Source organism: Cynara cardunculus, assembly GCF_001531365.2.
Source record: "Cynara cardunculus var. scolymus isolate 2C chromosome LG 3, CcrdV1, whole genome shotgun sequence".
Classification (NCBI taxonomy): Eukaryota; Viridiplantae; Streptophyta; class Magnoliopsida; order Asterales; family Asteraceae; genus Cynara; species Cynara cardunculus.
This window is the reverse complement of record NC_037530.1, coordinates 21,675,824-21,682,576: the sequence shown is the minus strand read 5'-3', so window position 1 is coordinate 21,682,576 and position 6,753 is coordinate 21,675,824.

The window sequence follows — 6,753 nt, the reverse complement described above, 5'->3', positions numbered from 1 at the left end:
CCCAAAACAATAAATAAAGCATTAAAAGTGGGGCCATGAGAACTCACTGGTTTGATGTTGAATATCCAAGAGAATAGAGTCTAAAGCTCTCAATGCCTGCCTTGCCTTCATAAATAGACCAACATCTAACATTCAGATCACCTATGGGTTCTTGACGAAGATAGACTCAAGTTGAATCCCATGTAATGCCATCGGATTTTTATGAAATAAGGTTGATATTTTATTATTTAATCTAAAAATAGCCCAAAATTTATCTAAAATAAAAGAAATGAAAATCCTTTACTCAAAAGCTGATTTTTGGACAGATTATAAATTATGTTCCAAATATTTTTGGGGTTCACAAGACTCTAAAAATAGGAACCTTCCAAAAGTCACTTTATGCCCAACTTGTCACATCCTTTTAAAAATAATGAGCTCAGCCGACTATTTCCAAATGCCAAGATGTTTGAGTGGGTTTTAAATTCTTCATCATTACCCTACAACCTTGAGTTACACAGCCCCCGAAATAGATTGCACGCTCACCGAGTGGCAGTCATTTGGGGTCAAACTCATCATTTTCCAAGTTTTAACACAATTTTCAAGCAAGAAAAATAAATCTAAATCTCCAGGGAAGAATCTTTCCCGATTCCTTTGAGTTTTCGATAAAGATAGGATAGATTAATGATGCATGCAAGATTTATCACTTCAAAACTAAATTTTACATGCAAAGAGTTTTTCTTCCCACTTTGGAGTTCAAAGAACATGGATCATAGATTATTATCCTTTTTGAAGACATTTTCATGTCTTTGATGAATAATCTCCCCTATTTAGTTCTTCGAAATTTTTTTAACTAAAAGATCAAGACGTGGAAGAAGGAAGATGCAAACTTATGATGTTTTACAAAAGTAAAATAATTAGTATCATACCTTTTTATAATCTTGAAGAATCTTCAAGATTGAGAGAATTTCTTGCTTGAAAAGATGGAATAGGCTGGACAGTGTTTGTTCTTAGAGAGAGACGAAGAGTTTTTAAGTTAGCAATGTGTGGAAATGAGAGTTTTCAAAGGATGATGGGTATTTATATGAGGATTTATAAGGAAAGGAAATGGGCTGGCCTCTAAAGGCCCAAACCCAAACAAGACTTTTATTTTCTTAATACAAATAAACCCACTATATAATTTGCCCAAACATTAATATAATAGCATTAATAAAACCAAAGCTCCAACTTTTGATAAATCAAGTGGTCACTCAAATGGGACTTTTGTATTTTAACTTAAAAGTTTATAATATCAACTTTATTTTATTAAAAGCATATCTAATATATTTGGCATTACACGAGTTAACTGTATCTGATCTTCCATTGAGGCGTGATCTATCGAATAAAACCTGGGAGCTAAGCCAGAAGAATTAAAATTGCTGAGACCAGATCCTAGAGAAATATAATTTCTAAATTTAGGATCTATAATAAAATGCTAACCTGAAACTCCGATATGACAGAATGTCACAGTCTCCCCATGTCAGAAAAATTTCGTCCCGAAATTTATTTATCAACCTCAAATCATGACTTGCTTGCGAACAAATGGGGATATTTGTTTTTCATGAAATCTTCTCTTTCCCACGTGAACTCTGGCCCATGCCTCAAAGTCCAATGAACTTTTACAATTGGGATCCTGTTATGCCTCAATTGCTTGTCTTTATGGTCGAGGATTTCACTCGGTTCTTCAATGAAGCGTAGCCGTTCATTAATTTGAATTTCTTTCAAAGGTAGAACCAATGCTTCGTCGGTTAAAAACCTCTTAAGGTTTGATACATGAAATGTATCATGGATGGCACTCAGCTCTGGGATAAACTAAGTTTGTATGCAACCGGTCCTACTCTTTCAAGTATTTCAAATGGACCCATATACCTTGGGCTAAGCTTTCCTTTCTTTCAGAAGCGTACAATCCCTTTCCAGGGAGATACCTTTAAAAGGACTTCATCACCCACTTGAAATTCCAATGGTTTCCTTCGGTTGTCAGCGTAGCTCTTCTGACGATCTCTCGCATCTTTAAGCCTTTCTTGGATGATTGAGATTTTGTTGATTGTCTCCTGGATAATGTCAGGCCTAGTTAGCTGTCTGTCACCAATTTCCAACCAGCTGAGTGGGGATCTACACTTACGCCCATACAAGGCTTCATATGGTGCGCACTGGATACTTGTGTGATATCCATTGTTGTAGGAGAACTCAACCAATGGTAGATGAGTATCCCAACTGCCCCCAAAGTCTATTACACAGGCTCGTAACATATCGTCTAGCATTTAGATTGTCCTTTCCGTTTGCCCATCCGTCGAGGATGATTGGAAGTGCTCAAGTCTAACCTTGTGCCTAGTGCCTTTTGAACTGATTGCCACAATCACGAAGTAAAACAACAATCTCTGTCTGATATGATGGAAATAGGTACTCCATGTCGCGATACGATTTCATTGATATATAACTTCGCAAGCCTTTCTGTACTAATGTCTTCTCGAATAGGTAAAAAGTGTGCGGATTTCGTAACTCGATCCACTATGACCCATATTGAGTCATATCCTCTCCTAGTTCTAGGTAATTTTGAAACAAAATCCTTCGATATCTGATCCCACTTCCATTGGGGAATCTCTGGTTGCTGAAGAAGACCAGATGGTTTCTGATGTTCAGCTTTTACCCTTGTACAGGTTAAACATCGACTTACGTACAAGGCAATGTCCTTTTTCATTCCTGGCCACCAGTAATAGTCTATTAGCCCTTTGAACATCTTATCGAATCCTGGGTGAATAGAGTATCTACATCGATGTGCTTCCTCCAGGATTATTGACCGGAGACTGTCGTTCCTTGGTATCTAAACTCTATTTCTGAAGTAACGCACCCCATCTTCTCGAATTCCGAATTCCTTTTCTAAGTGGTGCAGGGTTTTGCTCTTCAGATTCTCTGATTTCAATGCCTCTTCTTGTGCTTCAAGAATTTGCGTTTTTAGGTTGGTTTGAACTAACATCCCCATGGCTCGTGCCTTTGACGGTTTTACCCTTTCTTTCCGGCTTAAGGCGTCTGCTACCACATTAGCTTTCCCCGGGTGATACTTTATTTTGCAATCATAATCATTGAGAAGTTCGACCCACCTTCGTTGCCTCATGTTCAACATCTTTTGATCTAGTATATGTTGAAGGCTTTTATGATCGGTGAAAATGATGCATTTGGTGCCATAAAGATAGTGCCTCCAAATCTTAAGTACGAACACTACTGCCCCTAATTCGAGGTCATGTGTAGTATAGTTCCTCTCATGCACTTTAAGTTGCCTTGAGGCATACGCAATGACCTTGTCTTTTTGCATTAGCATGCATCCTAAGCCTTGATGCGATGCATCGCAATAGACCACAAAGTTTTCCGAACCCTCTGGTAAGGATAAAATAGGTGCATTGCACAATCTCTGCTTAAGAGTCGCAAACGCTTCTTCTTGTTTCTCATCCCAAACAAATTTCTTGTCCTTCTGGGTTAAGGCTGTGAGTGGTTGTGCGATTTCGGAAAGTTCGCAATGAATCGCCGATAATAGCCTGTCAAACAAAGGAATTAACCGATTTCCGTAGTGGTTCTTGGGGCTTCCCATTTCCTATTGGCCTCAATCTTGGCAGGATCTACCTGAATCACTTTCTCATTGACTATATGACCAAGAAATTGTACTTCACGAATTCAGAATTCACATTTAGAAAATTTCGCGTACAATTTCTGGTTTCAGAGTAGCTCCAATATCATCCTCAGATGTTGCTCATGGTCCTCCCTGCTACGTGAATAAATTAATATATCATCTATGAAGATGATTACAAATTTATCCAGATATGGTCTACAGACTCTATTCATTAGGTCCATGAAGACAGCCGGTGCATTGGTTAACCCGAATGGCATAACCAGAAATTCGTAATGGCCGTAACGAGTTCTGAAGGCTGTTTTGAGAATTTCCTATTTCCGAACTCTCACTTGGTGGTATCCAGATCGTAGATCAATCTTGGAAAAATATACCGCTTCTTGAAGTTGATCAAACAGATCATCGATCCTAACGAGAGGGTATCTATTCTTGATGGTCAACTTATTAAGTTCCCTATAATCAATGCACATTCGCATTGACCCATCTTTCTTTTTAACGAACAGAACCGATGCACCCCATGGCGAGTAGCTTGGTCTTATAAATCCCCTATCTAATAACTCCTGGAGTTGATTCGACATTTCTTGCATCTTCGATGGTGCCAAGTGATATGGTGCCTTTGCAACTGGGGCAGCTCCAGGAATTAAGTCGATACCGAATTCGACTTGTCTTTGCGGGGGTAGTCTTGGTAAATCCTCAGGAAATACGTCAGAAAACTCCTGAACTACAGGGAATTCTCAATACTTTTCTCCTTGACCTTCCCATCAATCACATGTGCCAGAAATGCAGCGCAATTCTTCTTCAAGTACCTTCACATCTTCATGCAGGATACTATCTTCATTTTTCGTTCTGACTTGTCTCCTTGAATCACAATTGGGTCATTTCCATCTTGAGGAATCCGGATAGTCTTCTCTGAGCAAACAATCTCAGCTTGATTTTTGGATAGCCAATCCATGCCGATAACTATGTCAAAACTTCCTAATTCAATCGGTATAAGGTCTATGCTGAAATTCTTATTGGCTAAACTTAAAGTGCAATCCTTAATTATGTCTTTAGCCTTAATTTCTTGGCCATTAGCAATCTCAATTACGTAAGCTTCTTCCAACCTTTGGGGCCTTAAGTTAATCTTAGGCTCAAAATCTAGTGATACAAAACTCCTATCTGCCCCTGAATCAAATAAAACTGATGCAAATTCATTATTCAAAAGAAACGTACCTGAAACCATATTAGGATCACATCTAGCTTCTTTGGCTCCGATCTCAAACGCTCTGCCCCGTGCCTGATCTTCTGGGTTTCCTTGACTGGTTGGTTGGGCTTGACTTGCATTTGCTCCTTGTTTCCTCCTTGGACATATATTCCGCATATGTTCTGGGCTCCCACAATCGAAGCATAATCACCTTCGGCAGTCCTTTGCTGTATGACCCCCTAGGTGCTATCTTTGACAAATGATGCAATTCCCCCGATGTGGATATATATATATATCTATTACACTTAGTCGCGTCTCCTTGAGTTACCGCTTGAGTTTGTGCCCCAAAATTTCCTATCATTCTACTATACTTGTCATACTTTCCCCCAGACCTTCGATTCCCCTGCTCCTCTATCTTTCTTTTTCCCTTGGTAAATTCTCCTGACCGAATCGCATTATTCGWGAGTTTGGTGGCAATGTCTATTGCCTCCTGAAGAGTCTTTGGATTTGCCGAGGTAATGTTTCCTCTAATCTCTGGGGACAATCCCCAAATATACCTCTCGATGCGGACTTCCTCCGGTGTCACTAAATGAGGTACTAAATTCRCYAACTCATGGAATCGAGCTGTATAAGCAGCTATATTTTCTCCTTTCATTTCATGATTCCATAACTCCATTTCTAACTTCTGGAGTTCGCTTCTTGGGCAGTATTCATCATTTAGCAATTTCTTAAATTCTTCCCAAGAAAGCTGGTTAGCCGCTTCTCAGCCTCTGGTTTGCAGTAATGTATTCCACCAGGTAAGTGCCCTTCCTTGCAATAGACACGCCGCATATTCTACTTTATTTCCTTCAGTAAATTTACTAATGTGAAGAACAGACTCCATGCTTTTGAGCCATGATAATAATCCTACTACTCCTTCGGTTCCATTGAATTCTTTCGGGTTGCAAGATCTAAAAGATTTATAAGTGCATTCCCTAGCCGCCCTCGGCTCTGGATTATTTGGTTGGTTTGCATTCATGCCAGCAGCCACTTGACTGACTATGTTGGGGAGTGCTGCCAGAAGTTGTTCTGATACAAGTCGTGCAATCTCGGGATTTTCTGTCCTTGGCGGCATCTTTTAAGCCTATGTCAAAAGGGAATTCGTCATTTTTATGGCGTAACAAGGGTGATAGCTTTCAGGCGTTTAAATGATGCCAAGAGTGTTCATCGCATGGATATTATTCAAGCATTTACACAATCAGAATAAATTAATCTTATGCACACCATCACTTGACATAAATAAGCGTTTCCCAAAAAGACGTTATGCATTCAAAGATGTTCACAGTCACACAAAACAAGATAGTGAGTTTCTACGCAAAAGAGTGGGCATCCTACCACTAATCCTTCTTCTAGAACAACATCCATCCTATCACTATTCCCAAAATTAGCATCACCATTCCACTAACTACCATCCACCTGTACAACCTCCTTATTTCCCGCCTTGCTGCAGCGACGGCGTCCGTGTTCCTCAACATTCGCTAATGGTGTGCTTCCATCACATCAGACAGGTTGTTCAGGATGTTGTGGTGGTATCCCAACCGGGTCTGGTGCACTTGCGTATCAGATGCAATTCTCCTTACCCATTCTCTTTCAGTCAGATTCATGCCCTGGGTGTAGGACGCATGTACCCCGGTCACTACTTGTGTTATCCTGCTCCCCAATTATGGTCGGGATGTCTCTCCTATGACTATAACAGAGTCCTCAAATGCCATACTGTTTGATCGATTAACTCTATTTCTTGATATTAATTACTTACTTGGATGATCTGTTTGACAGGGATAATGCAGCGGAAAAGATATGTATCAACCAAAGTAGAAATCTATAAGAGCACAGTAATGAAGATTGATGAACACAAGAGAGAACTTCAAATGATTTTCAATTGATGAAAATGTTTGCA